The 13,234-nt window shown below is 38.6% G+C and overlaps 1 protein-coding gene across 4 annotated transcripts in view; it reads right to left on the bottom strand.

Moving 5' to 3' along the window:
- The window catches only part of FHL5 (four and a half LIM domains 5), a 29,887-nt gene extending 19,097 nt beyond the window's left edge, over window positions 1–10,790 (bottom strand). For 2 of the 4 annotated variants that reach the window (XM_071806738.1, XM_071806739.1), the window contains exon 1: window positions 10,270–10,414. The gene's annotated coding sequence lies outside the window, so the exon portion shown is untranslated. Of the gene's footprint in view, window positions 1–4,418; window positions 4,528–10,269; window positions 10,415–10,716 lie in introns of those variants that run through there. The other 2 variants (XM_071806737.1, XM_065834332.2) reach the window with 2 other exon arrangements.
- Window positions 10,791–13,234: the final 2,444 nt, after the last annotated feature.

Genomic DNA, 13,234 nt, shown 5'->3' on the forward strand with positions numbered 1-13,234 from the left:
CTGACTTCAGTGAAATTTATAGAATAAAATGAAGCCATGAAATATTTTAGCTGTGCATTAGTGTACCTTTTCCTATAAAATCCTGGGAGTATTCTCAGTCATACTCTCTATATTCAACCATAAAATAGGTTTGAGGATTGCATCAGGTACAAAGCGGCCATGTGATCAAGTACACCCAAATTAGCTGGTGAGTTATGCACTTATAAGACTTTTAGACAGTTTCAAATTGATTAGCTTCAGCTGCCCAAGTTTAAAAAGCCAAGCAGACACAAGCTTGAAATGTGGATGAGAAATCATTAGTGAATCTTAGGTACAATGTTAAAGGAGACAATTTAAAGTAATGACATTAGTGAGGTACCCCACGGGTTGATACCAGGAGCAATACAGTTCAACATCTTCATTAATGACCTGGATGATAGGACAGAGAGCACCTACTGCAAATTGGTAGACGATGCAAAACTGGGAGGAGCAACCGATACATCAGATGGGTGTGCTGCCATCCGAAGTGACCTTGCCAGCAGAAGTGGGGTGGCAGGGATCTCATGAATTTTAAGAAGGGGAGATGCAAAGTCGTGCCCCTGGGGAGAAATAACTGCAGGTATCAGCACATGCCGGGGGCCAGCCAGATGGAAAGCAGCTTTTCAGACAAGAACCTGGGGGTCCTGGTGGACTGGTGGACACCAGGTTGACATGAACCACCAATATGCCCTTGTGGGTAAGAAGGCCAACATCATCCACACAGGGCATTAGGAAGACCATTGCCAGCAGATCAAGGGAAGTGATCTTTCTACTCAGCACTGGTGAGACATACCTGGAGTGCTGGATCCAGTTCTGGGATGCACAGCACAAGAGAGATATGGAGCTACTAGAAAGAGTCCAGCGAAAGGCCACAGAGGTGATAAGGGACTGGAGCATCTCTCCTATGAGGAAAGGCTGAAGGAGCTGGGACTGTTCAGCCTGGAGCAAGGAAGATTCAGAGAGGTTCTCATCAATGTATACAAACACCTGAAGGGAAAGAATGAAGAAGAGGGAGCCAGGCTCTTTTCAGTGGTGCCCACTGACAGGAGAAAATGCAACAGGCACACACTAAAACAGAAGGCATTCCATTTAAACAGAAGAAAAAAAAAACCTCTAGCTGTGAGAGTGGTTGAACACCAGCACAAGTTCCCAGAGAGAGGCTGTGGAGTCTTCATCCTTGGAGATATTCAAACCCCAAGTGGACACAGCCATGCTTTAGGTGACCCTGCTTAAGCAGAGGGTTAGATTAGGTGACCTCCATGGGTCCCATGCCACCTCGACCATTCTGTGATGGACCACAGAAAGTTTATCACTGCAGAATGATAAAAGACAGAGGGTGGAAGAGTCCACAAAACCTCAGCATTTGAGCAGGAGTGGGATCACTCCCGTAACAAGAAAACAGGTCTTCTGTAGACGACTTACTGTGATTCCACATCTCAGCTAGACATGTGTAGTTTAAACACATGTGAAATGCTATTGCTTTCAGCTGTAAAGTTTACAGGCTTGAAGCAGCTTTGCTGCCTATATCCCTGGAGCGCAAATTTTGAGAGATATTTTCAAAGACAGTAAGTGGAATTTTAAAAAGGATATAAGCAATTAGGTTCTTCATTATAATTAATTTCAATGTTTCCTGATATTTCCAATTTGGTAAATATAGTTTCTAAATACTTCTCAATTAAAATACATCCAGTGGAATTGCACAAATTCGGTTACAGATGAAAGAGCAAAGGAAACTAGTGATTCTAGATAATTTCAGTTGAAGAAAAAAAAAAAACAGTTTAAGTAAATTCAGTATTTCCACAGGGAAAAAATTACTTTCCACATTCTCAAGTCCCAGCTGTGTGTGAAACTGAGAGACCCACATTATTTTCTGTGTGGTCATTGAGTGCGGAACATGACCAATATGTCCTTTGTCAACCATTCAGATACTTAGATGTGAGTACCGTTCAAAATCTGGGCCCTTGTTCATGGAAAGGAGTTACTGGAATTATCTGGTTTACCACAGTAAAGAAGACTTTGTTATTTTTGTTGTTGCAGGCTGGTGCAAGTCAAAACTCCTTTTGCTCACTGATCATTTTAAATTTTAAGCTGGTGTTAATTGTTGCAGACCAGGCTGCAGAAGAGATGTAAAGGTCTGGATGCCTTCAGTAATCTTGGCTATTTTGATGACTTGGCTTAGAAGGAAACGTAAGCAGGGCTCTGCTCTGCCACTCAACCACTGCCCTGTACAGAACAATGAGGAAAAAAGGAGAATTTTGGGCACTGACATCTACACTAAATATACTCTTTACCAGGACTCAGCAGCAAAAGCAGATCTAAAAATTATTTTGCAATGACTTAAAGACTGTGGGAGGGAAAAGGGCTGTAACTGTCCATATATATCTATATTTTTTCAGTTCAGCAGGCAAAACCATCCTAAGAAAGATGCAAGGAACCCTACAAGAGATGGTTAGGCAACAACTATGAACTTTCCTCATGAGGAAAGCTTCCTAATCCCTTTTAGAGGATTAAATTCATGCTCTGAAACTTAAGCATTTACAAACTTCCAACATTAATATAAAAGTTATTGCATCAGAGTATTTCTGAAAGAAAAAGGAGTTTTGCACTAAGCTTGATCCAAAATATTCTAACATTTTTATTTTTAAAATGTTGAGGTACTTTAGTAGAAAATATTTGTTAACACAAAAACACTTCATGGAAAATGTGAGTTTGCTTTAGAGAAGTACGATTCAAAAAACTGAAATTTGACTGAAAAATATTGATCTAAAATGCATCATGAATTCTCAACTGAAAAATTTCTAGTAAAAACTTCAATTTCATTTTTGATATAACGCTGATGTAAAGTAAAACTTTCATTTGAAGAAGCAATTTTTTAGCTAACTACATTTTATTCTAGGAAAAAGATGTGAATCTGAGTTAGGGTGATCTCATTTTGAGAGAAAAAATTTGGTAGCAACAGGACAGTTATCCTGGGTTACAGTTTCTTCAATTAAAATGCTGGGAATGTATGGAATAACATATGGTACTTGCATGGAAATATTAATATCTTCCTCCTATCAACCTACAACCCAGCAAGTACTAAATCTCTTTGAAAGAGAAAAAAAACCACATTATATATTTGGGGCTGAACTGGTCAAGATGGGAATTGATCACTGAGGTCCCAGCTGATCTCTGGCACTGAATACAAAGTCTTTGCCACTACCCTTTCTGTCTGTTTTTTTCCAGTCCTCTTTCCCGTCTCCACCTTCACCTACAACCCCCTAATCATGGAAAATACTTCAAAAAGTGCTCAAATAAAAAGAAATTGAAAGTTATAAATGAAGGCATTTGCTGAAGTCCCAATCTGAGACTTTCATCTGTAAGTTCATCCCCAGTGTGCAAATCAGAGCAGTACTTCTGAGTAATCTCTGCTACAAGAGCATCTTCACATCTAACACCTGCCTCCTGATTCCCCTCTATACGATGCACTGAAGTCAAAATCCCTGCACACCTGGGCAGAAGGCCACAAGGAAACAGCAGCATCTTAGAAATACACCAACACCACCAGGCAGGAGCACATCTACCAGGAGCGACACAAGCCTGCCTTTGGGACTGGAAACTTTCCTGGGGGAAACAGCAGGAATCGGAAACGACACCTGTGATACAGCAGGGAATGAAGTGCTCACATGCCGTGAAATGAAACAGCCTCGCCGCCAACAAGAGGTAACAGAGCTTCAATAAGCAGTGCTGATGCTGACTGCAATTTTTAAGATCTTAATAAAAAAATGGGTCATTTATTGTCTTTGCAGATGCATCAACTACAGAGACTGGATTTCCTCCACCCTTACATTTTATTTCAGACAGAGAAAGGTGGATGAAGAGCACTGTGTCACATAAGAATGGGTACATCACATGAAATAAAATCCTTTAAAATAAATAACTACAACTGACTACACAGTACAACTTCTTCTAGCTGGGTTCTTTAAAAGCCTGTGACCCACTTTAGAACTGCTTTAAGAAATAAAATGAGTAATAATAAAAAGATGAGCAGCAGCAGCAATGTTGGCAGCAAGCTAAAAGTACAAAGGATTTTCATTACCCTATTAAAAAAAAAAAAAAAGACCTCCTTCCCCCAAAACCAAACCTAAAACCCCCAAGAGGCAACAAAGCATCTGCTGCAGTGGCACACACTTTTCCTTTCCTCTCCCAACCGCACTGTGCCAGCCTGACCTAGTTTTCTGAGGAAAAAATAAACCGAGCTGCGGCACTTTTGTAATAAAAAGATGACACCTTATCAAAATGAAACAAATCTAATGATGCCTGATCTCAGCTCTGTTGAAGGGTTGTTGTGAGCTAGGTGGCATTACAGCTTAGGAAATGCAAAGGCTACTGCAAAGAGTATTGTTATGAGAGATCCCTACCTCAGTTATTGTTCCCAGGGATTTAGATTTTTATGCACGATGACCGGTCAGTTTTGCTGCTTGCAGAGCTCCACCAGTCTTGGCTGTCATCTTCTTATCAAACTTTACGCTGAAAACGGAGATGATGTGGTTCTGCAGATGAGCCTTGGACTGCTTATTATGCCCACAGGAATCACAGTTTGTGAGGCCACTGCTGTGCACAGTCTAAGAAATGCTGGCAACTGCAAACATAGCATATATGACCCTCTCCTCACATTATACGTGAGCTGTTTAGGTGACCTTTCTTGGGGCAGTCTCCTCTCCTCAGAGAGGAACTCCATGATGTGCCTCCATGGATGCTCCCAAGGGAAAGGAGGCTTCAAGATGGGCAGTCCCAAGGGGCAGGTTCAAATAGAGAAGGAATGGGGCAGAAACACTGTGTAGAGGCAATAACAGCCTGATCTCAAAGCAAGGGCTATCTACACAGTCTGGACTTTTACTGACAATTAACATAGTAGGCATCATTACAAGAACTAGCAGTAACAATCCCCTGCAATTGCAATGTCTTTGAAATACAGGGATCCACACAGCATTATTAAAATACATGCACATATATTGCATCTGCTAGGTGAATAGACAATGAAAGGTCTAATCTGGTGGAGAAAACCAGAAAGATGCGATACTCTTTGTATTCTACTACTTTTACAGTAATGAACTGGTTATATATTATAATTCAGACAGAGGGCAAGAAAGGTTTCCAGGGAAGCACATAACAAACGACCAACATGAAAATACACTGTGGGTGTTCTTAAACAGACTTAATGAACATCCTGCTGCTTCCCTCTAAGTGTTACACGAATGCCGCCTTTGTCTTCTCTTAGAACAGGACCCCAGCAACATTTGCATGTGTATGCTAATTAATGCAGCTGAATAATTTCACTGAATTCATGGATGTCAAATTTGATGATTTTATATTGTCTGGAATAGGTTTTTAACTCTGCATATTAGGGCTGGTGTCCTCATATCTACTGGGGAACGCTAGGCACAGTTCATTTAAGGAGTCTCAACATCTGCACCAAGGTGGCGGTAATAAACTTGTACAATACATCCGTGTGCGTGTGTTTCACCAAAGATGCAGAATTACAGCAGAGTGATTTTTTCCTTTTATTCTCTGCCCTGTATTTGTTTTAAACATGCTATAAAGCTGGAAAACCTTATCAGTTAAACTACATGGATGCATCAAAGCCAGGTTGCTGCTCTTTGGGCTGGGGGGAAAAAAGAGAAAATATTCAGATATATACATTCTTTTATGATGTGTCCTATATTAACCACTGATAGTAAACCAGCACATTTAATTCCAACACAGCAAAAGGACATATGACTCACAATGTAAAAACTCAGTTCTAGAAGAGAACCCTTTTCTTTAAATTAGTGGCTTTGTGCATCATCCATTAATCAGAAAAAGACCCCCTTTTATTGAAGACATCTTGAGAAGTTTTGTAGATAATGTCTTGTCAAACAAGACAAGAGTATATCATGGCATCAACTGTGTTTTAACTTCAATCTTCATATCCAGTGAGCAGCAACACCGACCAGTCTTTAAAGAGACTCAGCCCTGGGTTCTGTTCATGTCCTACCAGTGACCTTTGACATACACTTGAAATCTTTGTGCCTCTTATTTTACCTGTTCTGCCTACTTAGGAGATAAGGTCTGCTGAACAATTATGTGACTGGGTATCCTAACATTTCCCTTAAGCCTTAAAATCTCTGTGCCAGACATTAAACATATTTCTTTCTATTTTAGTGGAGTCCATCTTCCTAAAAGTGGCTATGATTTAAAATTAGACCCTGCAATGAGTAGGTCATGGTATTCTGTCTTTATTATGATGTGAGGTTACTGACCCTTCAGTGACTGCTCTGTTGGGATTTTTGTAATGTCCTGGCATGTGAAAAGGTCCTTTTTTTTGGTTTTCGTACTTTGGCTTTCAGAGTGGATTTCTTCAATTATTATAAATACAGGCTATCTAAAAGTTGGTTCCAGTGTAGAATTGCCCTATTCTGACTGAAAGAAATGTAAGGGTAATGTTTATCTGAACGTTCAAGACAGTAAACATTTTTCTCAGACAATTAAAAACCATCAGTAAAATATTGAAGTTCTGGAAGAAATTTGGAAAGAATAAAAAAATTCCTTTCTAAGATTTTGAACATTTTAAGAACATGCCATTTAACTCAGGGATATTGTGGAACAATGAGTCCACTGAAACCTGTAAAGTCTATTGAAGTGACAAGGTGAAGCCTGACATGTAGCAACCAATATTGCAAATGAAGAACTGAATTGACTGGTTTCAGTACAGGATGATGCTCAGAGGCCTCAACTCTGATCAACTGTGGGGGATAAAGTCAGTCTGAGCAGGAGGAAAGTGGTAAGCAGCAGCGGAAACTACTTTAAGGAACAAATACAATTTAAGTCCTTTTTGCTAATTTATGTTAAATTTGGTAAATATTTTCAGTAAAAAGTCTAACCAAATGATTAAACAAATTAAGCATTGTGCTACTATGTTAAAAAAATATTTTGAGTTTTTAATTTGAAATGTTTCTCTGCAGTCTTCAGTTTTCAATCACCAAACTAAACAAAGATTGACAATTAGAAGATCAGCATGAAACAGTTTTTCCTCTAATGTCTTTCCTTTTTTTCCCCCATGCAAATCCCAGACTCACAGAACTCTAATTATGCCACAATTTTGCATGTTATAATACATAAATGACTCACGATGTAGCTGAATCCAAAACTTGAAGAGCTCACTTGAGGAAGGCTGGGCTCCTGATAAATAGATTTACAGCCTAATACTGTTCTGGGTTTTGATAAATAGAACTATAACCTCCTACTCTGAAGTATTTTACAGCCTTCCTTTCAAAGGTTTCAGAATGCTTTTCTAACAACAGTAATAAAGTAAAACCCAGTTGTGAGATGATTGTCTACAGAAAAGGTTAACAATCATCGAAGCAAAGTAATTGACTTGCTCAAGGTCAGAGAGCAAACCTGGAGGAGTGGGAAGAAGCCAGTCACAATGCCTTTGCCATTAGATGGGTCTTCTCATCAGGCTGTGTCCACGGCACTGGCCCGGGATGGTTAAAAGAACCGTACAAAGGTTGCTGGGTTATCAGCTTCCAGTGTCAGAGGTAAGAAGCACTTCCAAAATTAGCTGAAGCAATAAAACGTTCCAGTTGTGAACTTCGCAATTGTCCTTAATGCCTCTGAGGTTATGATTAATATTCTTAAGCAAAATGTTCTGGGTGGAATTTTTCCAGTTTCGTGTCAAACCTCTCAGGGCCACAGTGGTTGAGAGAGTTCCTAATTATGAAGGATTTTCCAGTGAATTTGGGTTGTTCCCAGACAGTTTTGGATAACGCGGTTTTGAGCTCATTTTTTTTTCTCCCTAATGTAACCAACTCGGTTTACAGATAGGGAGCTGAGGCATGGAACAACTTGATGGAGGTCACTCTACACCGAATTCTGGTCTCCTTTGTGTGTGTGTGTGTGTGTGCTCTGTCGACAGCTACACCATGCTCCTTCACTAGGTTATTATTTCTATCAATTCTGTTGTCTCAGCACAAAGACACGTTATTAATATTTTTTTGAATTATGAAGTGTGAGGCCGGTGAGGAACCAGGGCAACCTGATCATATCCATAACATGCTGAGAGTGCGAGAATTTACCAGTCCTCATATATGGATTTAGAAAAATTCAAACTCAAAGGCAACCAAGTTTGAGAAAAAAACTAACCTACTGGCATGAATGAAGTAGAATCAAAGGAAACTCTTAATCTAGGAAAGGGGAACAAGAAGGGATGGTAGCTGGTGTATACTGTACAGAACCAGAGAAGAATGGCGATATTCACAAAATCTAAGCTAGGCCTACTGAGGCTAGTGAACAAGGCAACTTTTATAGTTAAAAGAGAGAGATAAATTCCTCTCCAGCAGCAACTTAACCATCATTTTAGAGGCAATCAAGGGAGATTAGTTAGCCTTTGTATCAGTCCTGTCCCTCACTGTATCTCTGCTATAAAATTTTATTAACTTATTTTTAATACATCAGCTCAGTGTTTTTGGAGTAATGTTTGCATGTTTCTACAAAACCATCCTTATTTCATTCCACTTCTATCTTATGGGAAAATACAAATGTATGAAATAAGGAGTTCACAACCTCCTTTCTCACTAGAGGTGTGTGCCCTGATCCCAGAAGAATGAAATTGGCTGCAGGAGCCTAAGCAGACCATCAGCAGCATTTTGCAACACCATCTTCCAAAACTGGGGCTCTACAGACTTTAATCAAACAGTAAAACTGGAAATTATTAATTTTACAAGCACACTAGAATTAGTCATAAGACATCATCTTACCCTTAGCTGGCAGAGAAGCGTGCAGAAAAACTCAGGTCAGTTTTATTACCCAGGTGATCTAAAAGCCTGAAGAACATCTAGGGCAGGGGCATCAAACTCATTTTCACCGGGGGTTGCGTCAGCCTTGTGCTTGCCTTGAAAGGGCCAAATGGAATTTTAGGTCTGTATAAACGCAACTGCTCCTACATTTATACAGTCCCAAAATTACATTCAGCCCTTTCAAGGCAACTGCAGGGCTGATGCAGCCCCTGGTGAAAATGCGTTTGACACCCCTGCTCTAGAGCTTGTTTTATCATCAAGAGGGCTGCTCATTCAAACAGGGTCAGAATTTCACCCTCTGATTTTGGGCTTGTCATTTGAAAGCATACTGGTTAACATTTTCACATTTCTTTCTGTCTGCCATGGTTAGGTAATACTGAAAGTTTTAAACTTTTGGTTTTGTTTGGTTTTTTTTTGTTTGTTTGTTTGTTTGTTTGGTTGGTTTTTTTTTGAGAAACAAACTCAGAAAAAGAACATAAAGCAATCTGAGTGTATTGGTATAAAGCCCATGGAATATATGTCTTACCAAGTCAACCAAAACCAAACACTTCATAAAAGATGACATCCTGCAAATAACCTGGAGATACCACAGATCACAACTAATCAGAATCTCTTTCAAGCAGCTTTTGACTCCATTTTGCTCTGATCTTACAGGAAGGTTAGTATGCCATCTTAAGTTGCTACCAATTAGACAACTTCAAATCAAACTGACTTTTCTGAAACTGCGATAAAATTACATGGCAAGAGCATCAACAATCTGTTGAAATGTTAATATGTGAAATCCGTTACAGCCTGTTCTGCTGAAATACTCTACAAATGTCAACTCACTACACAAATGGAAGAAAAATACAGGTGAAAATATTAACCACAAACAAAAAAAGGCATCTGAAACTGTTTTTCTAAATGTGAGAGACTCTGTGCCCAGGTCCAGATATAAAAGCAGATCTTTTGAAAACAGGGATAATTAAAAAAATTTCAAACATTCATATTATTGAAATAGAAACTATATTTGATACTTTTGTCCAAATTGAATTGCAACCTCATTATCAAAAAGACTGTCATTATGAAATCAGGTAGCAGTACAATTAATACATATAGACTTTAACGTAAGAAATATTTCCGTAATTACCCATACTTCTCTTTTTAATTCTGCAATATAGGCAAACATTTCCAGCACCATTTCAGTAAACAGTAGTATATCCTTTCAATACTGCTCTTTCCCTTCAAATTCTAAACCAAAATTATGATCTTAAACATGTGATAGCTAAAACAAAGTGTCTTATGGAGAGAGAATTTGGGGATGATACTTGATTTTTATAACAAGTCAAAATAGTGCTAGAAACACCAGTTTGGAAACTGGTTTTACTTCAAAAAAACAGCAAGAACAATTCACATTAGGTGTTAAAATTAGTTATCCTAGAAACAAGTGACTTACCTTTTCAGAAAATACACTATTTAGAAAGTTTTCTTGCGATAGCAAATAGCTATGAAAGGTTGCTAAGAGATAAAAACAGTGATTCAAATGTCATAGCAAACAGGATACACTTTTTTTTTGTTGGCTTCTTCTTTGAAGTAAACAAAATTAATTCTCATCTCATTACAAAGGAAACCCCGAACAATCTTCCTGTAAATTAATGAGTGAGCCAATTAATAAAATGAAAACAATTGCATCCAAATAAAGTGTGGCATTTCTTCTCATACACAAAATTAAAAACAAATTGGTATATGTGTAGAATTCTGGATCTAATTTAATTAGCAGTTTTATGTGTGAAGAAAGAAGTCCCTGCTTACTTGCTCAAAATGCTAAATTAGGTACCTCGTATACAACCACATTTAAACATTATCAGATAAAGGAATTATGGAAAAGAGCCTCAATACTCACATATGGTTTTAAGCTGCTTCTCCTGCTAACTTTTGCAGCAAAATAAAGGAAGAAACAATTATGCGTCTTTGCAGAAACAAGCATTCATCAAGTCCAAAAGAAACAGAACACTTTGCCAGAGCTATTTGAGGGTCCCATCAGAATTTGGCTGGACAGAGGAAGGCTGAGGGTCAGTTTGTTTCCCTTAGACCTCATGACATGCAAATAGCTGGCTGCCTCACCACCGAATCAAATCATTCTTTGACATATTGTGTTTACAAACTGCAAATACATACCATGCAGGAGGTTCTTAAAGGAACATATTTCAGACAGTTGTTAAAAGGCAAAAGGTACTTCTGCTAAAAAACTAAAGAATCAAAGCCCCCCCAAAGCCCCAAACCGTTTAGTACAAGGAAAAAAGAAAATTAATAATTTAAAAAAATATATATATAAGAAGAAAAAAATGTGGATCATCATTCATTCCCAGATACACTATGGTCCATGCTTAATTAATCCAAAAGATGTCATGTGGCCTCGTAAAGCAGAAAATAAATCGAAAAGTCCTGATTGCTAAAGTATGACTGTTGTATACAGGAGACGGGGGCAGCGAGAATCGCTTTTCCAATTTCAGAAAAGACTTTTGTGGACCCAGTAGTAGAGCTGCTCTGATGCTACCAAAGCCATCTCTGTGCTGGAACAATTTGCTGCTCTCCCAGCCTTACCACCAGCGTGGCAGTGACAGCCTCCCCTAGGTTCTTTCTCATCAGTATTTCCCAGTTCTGGCCTTCGAGTTGCAGTCATCTCTTCTACAAAAAACAAAGTTTGGATGGAGCAGGGGCCAGCAAATTTCCACCAACAGCCTACTGCATGCACAGAACATACAGAAGTGCTTATACTTTGCAAAGACCTTTAATCAATCACAGCTGAAATGAAGGATACTGTGTCCATTTAAAAACACAGGATGAAGTTAAGTAGAGTGAAAAAAAGGGTGGCTGCTTGTGGGATGAACCACGACTGACCTCCAGGCAGATTTTTCCACAACCAAGAGCCAGTAGATCTGAATCATTTAGTCTACAATGTCAAATGGGTGGGAGCTGTTTTATACCACAGATTGAAGAAAGCAGAAAATGTTTAAATGGTTTGAAGATGTATCACGCTAAAATTGCCAGATTGGGGCAACATGTCCAGAGGTTCTCTGTGCGTAGGTAGTGTCTTGCGAGATACTACATCAGACTGATAATTTGATTATTATTGCTGAGAATTCATCATCTCTGTTTCTGGATGACTGCTTTATTAAACCTCTGCAGACACTTATTTTGCCATATACTCAAATGAGATTGAATTAGTTCCTCCTATTATTAAATGAACTATAAGCTTTATTTATACCAAGCGTTTTAATACTGATTTTTCAAGCCTGCGATCTTTTGCAGATAAGACAGAGAACAAGTTAGGTCTGAATTTGAGTCCAGAATGAGAATCATTAATAGTTTCCTCTTGCCTTTACTTCCAGAAATAAAAAAATGGAAGTACAGTTCTTGACTAAGAACCTTTTGATGCTCATAAGACAGAGCAAGACAAAAGTATTATCCAAATGCATCTGTCAAAGGTGCTACTGACAACTAGAAATAGTTCTTCATACATTATTTCCAGAAAGGCTGTGAAGACACCTCTCCCCTAGCACATCACCTTCTTTAAATTTCAAAGGCTATCTTTAAATTTGTCTAACTGCAGACAGAGTTCACAACTATGTTAGCAGACATGCCCAGAGAAGCACTTAAAACGGAGGCAATAGCTTTTGCCAGGGGGTGTGAATTGAGTATCACCGAAGAGGACAAAAAAACTTTGTTGTCTCTTCAGAGTTATCAGTTAGATACTCTGAAGCTCAAACAGCTCCCACATCTCTTCCTGAATTTCCCAAAATAGAAAACAGCTTATTTCATCTGTCCCCAGACATGACCTGTCTTGACCTGTCTTCCTCTTCACATTGAGGATTTGGGAAATTCAGCAACAAAATCGTGTTTCTCTTTAAACTTCTCAAATTGCTCTTCCTACTTTGGATTTTTTTTTGTTTTGTTTTTAATAAATAAAAAAAAAAAAAAGTCATTCCTGAACAATTCCTAAATATACATATATATAAATAAATAACTCATTTTTCCTGAGAAAACATCCTTGGCATTAACTGAATATGTTATTTGGGTCAGCAGAGAAAGGAATTCTGCTCTCACAACTATCCTGTTTATCCAAAAGCTTCAGATAATTATGATTTTCTATGTTTAAAGTACAATCAGCATTCCAAAAGTTTGAGTAGCACATATTTGGAGGCTCAAAAACCACTCAAGGGAAAAACCGTTACATGCCTTGTTCTTCTATTCCTCCCCAGGCACCAACTTTTGGCCCTCGCTGGAGACACAACTTTGGGCTACACAGACCTTGATGTGACTCAGTACTCTCGTGTCTTGTGCAAGAGTGCTGAACTTCCTATTAAAAAAAAAAAAAACGACCAACAAACACCACCAGTAAAATTTATCCAGTTTTACAG

Source organism: Patagioenas fasciata, chromosome 3, assembly GCF_037038585.1.
Source record: "Patagioenas fasciata isolate bPatFas1 chromosome 3, bPatFas1.hap1, whole genome shotgun sequence".
In the NCBI taxonomy this organism is placed as follows: domain Eukaryota; kingdom Metazoa; phylum Chordata; class Aves; order Columbiformes; family Columbidae; genus Patagioenas; species Patagioenas fasciata.